Raw genomic sequence first — 2,549 nt, forward strand, 5'->3', positions numbered from 1 at the left:
TTCTACACTATTTGAAAAAGAGGAAAATGAAGTCAGAGAGGCAAAGGGATTTGCCCAAGGCCACCCAGCTAGAAAGTTTCAAAAGGAGGCAGGAGCCCAGCTGACCCTAAAGACAATGGCTCTGGAGGCCGGGAAGTGTTGGTAGTTATCGCGGCCACCACCCCCTCCCCGCTGCACAGGCCAGCCAGTCTCAGGTCTCCGGATCGCGTGCTGTGTGTTAGGCTTTGTGCTGAGAGCTGAGGATAGAGCTGAGTGGAAGACGGACAAATGTGGTCATGCTGCTCTCCTGGAGTTGGGATCTGACAACAATCCAGTAATTTCTGTGAGTGATAAGGGCCTTGAAGACAGTAAAATGAGGTGATGGGTAGAGTCCTGGGGGCCTGAGAAGTCTTCTCTTGAGGGAGTGTTACTAGAACTTTAGGATAGCCCTGGGAAGATGGGAGGGGGACAGGAGAGCGTACCAGAAGAGCAAGTGCAAAGACCCTGGGGCAGAGTGGGGGCTTGAAGTATCTGAGGAACCAAAAGGCAGCCCTGTGAGAGAGGGTTAGAGTGGAGTGGAAGGAAATTGGGGACAGAGGAGGGGCCCTAACCAGACAGGGCTTTATGGGACTTGGGTAAGAAATGTGAATTCCCTTCTTTGCTCCGTTCCTCTGCCCCTTCCTCCCCTTTCTTCCCTTCCTTGTCTTCCCTTCCCTCCAGTGCCTACTATTTTCCAGGCACAGGGCCAGGGGCTGAGGGCCTGACAGTTTCTCCACCTTCTCCTTCTCTTCTATCTCCCCTCCTCTCCCTTCCCCCTCCTCTTCTGAACAGCTGCCCCACCCCCATCACCGGACCAGCTCTCTCCCCCTCCACCGCATCCCATCCCCTCCCCCTGACAATGAGAACGAACCCTGAGCCCAGCTCTCCATAGTATCGTCCCTTTAAGGAATCCCTAAATCCGGACACCCCTCTCCTCCCCCACCTGAGAACCAATTAGGGCTCCCGAATTCGAGTGGAGGCTTTTGTGTGTCACGTGTTTAGGGAACAAAGCCCTCTCCGGCAGGAATAAAAGCTTCTATTCAGGAGCCAGTTTGTTCTCATTCTAATCGTTTCCACTTGAGCCTAGCCTCCTTCGCGGGTTCCCAGGGCCGCCCGGCTCGGGCCTCACCTTCCCGCCTCAGCACCCCGCATGCGAGCCCTACCCGGAGGCAGGTGGCCACAGACCCAGGGCTCGGCCCATCTTTTCTTCCTGAAAGGTCGTATGATGCCAGCCAGCTCTGAGTTGGGCCTGGTGCTCGGTGCTTCACATGTTTCTTCCTGAGGACTGACACTCTCCTCAATGCCGCAGAGGAAAGTGAGGTGCAGGGGAGCTAGAGAGCTTGCCTGAGGTCACAGAGCTAGTAAGAGGGGGAGTCTAGACTCCCAGTATTATGCTTCGGGACCCTCAGCTGATCCTAGAGTTGCAGAGTGAGGGAGAAGAGAGCTGTCATTTTTACAAAGCCTCTGGGGCCAGGCACCTGCTGAACATTAGCGACTCCTCACAATGCCATGTGAAGAAGCAACAATGGAGGTCAAAGTCACAGAGGAGTCTGTAGCAGGAGGGGAGCTGGAATTCAGGACTCTGAGGTTGGAGAGATGGGGAGGGTATGGGACTTTCATACAATGGAGCCATTAGGAAAAATGTACTGAGGGGCGCCTGGCTGGCTTAGTCAGACAGTGTCTGACTTCCACTCGGGTCATGATCTCGGCAGTTCATGGGCTGGAGCCCCGAGTCGTTGGGCACTGCTCTGACAGCTCAGAGCCTGCTTGGGATTCTCTCTCCTCCCCTCTCTGCCTCTCCCCTGCACTCTTTCTCTCTCTCTCTCTCTTAGAATAAATAAACTTTAAAAATAAAATAAAATAGGGGTGTCTGGGTGACTCATTTGGTTAAGCTTCCGACTTAAGCTCAAGTCATGATCTCGCAGGTCGTGGGTTCGAGCACCGCATCGGGCTCTGTGCTGACAGCTCAGAGCCTGGAGCCTGTTTCAGATTCTGTGTCTCCCTCTGTCTCTGTCCCTCCCCTGTTCATGCTGTCTCTCTCTCTCTCAGAAATAAACACTTAAAATTTTTTTAAAAAATGTATTGATATGGAATGGTCATTGATATATTGCCAAGAGGAAAAAGGCAGTATGCTGAGCATAAGACAATCCCATTTGGGTAAAAGACAAAGGAAAAATCTGCACATAAATAAACACACACATATGGCACATTTCTATATGTATACAGAAAACATTTGAAGAAGAATATGCACGAAATTGTAGTATCTGTGTTCCTTACCTTTGGGGAATAGAAACGGGAAGTGGGACAGAGGTCACTTAGTACCATTCTGTGCTGTGTGAAAAATACATATATACTTTTAATCATGATCGTGTATTTCTTTCAAGATCATTTTTGTTTTATTGAGGTTACCTTAAGCCCTTTAAAGTATAGGATTCAGTTGCATTTAGTATATTTACAATGTTGCACAATCCTCACTCCTATCTAGTTTCAAAAGATTTCATCACCCTGAAGTCAAAGCCCATGTCCCATTA

This window comes from Crocuta crocuta, unplaced genomic scaffold (genome assembly GCF_008692635.1).
Source record: "Crocuta crocuta isolate KB4526 unplaced genomic scaffold, BGI_CrCroc_1.0 scaffold339, whole genome shotgun sequence".
NCBI classification, from domain to species: Eukaryota; Metazoa; Chordata; class Mammalia; order Carnivora; family Hyaenidae; genus Crocuta; species Crocuta crocuta.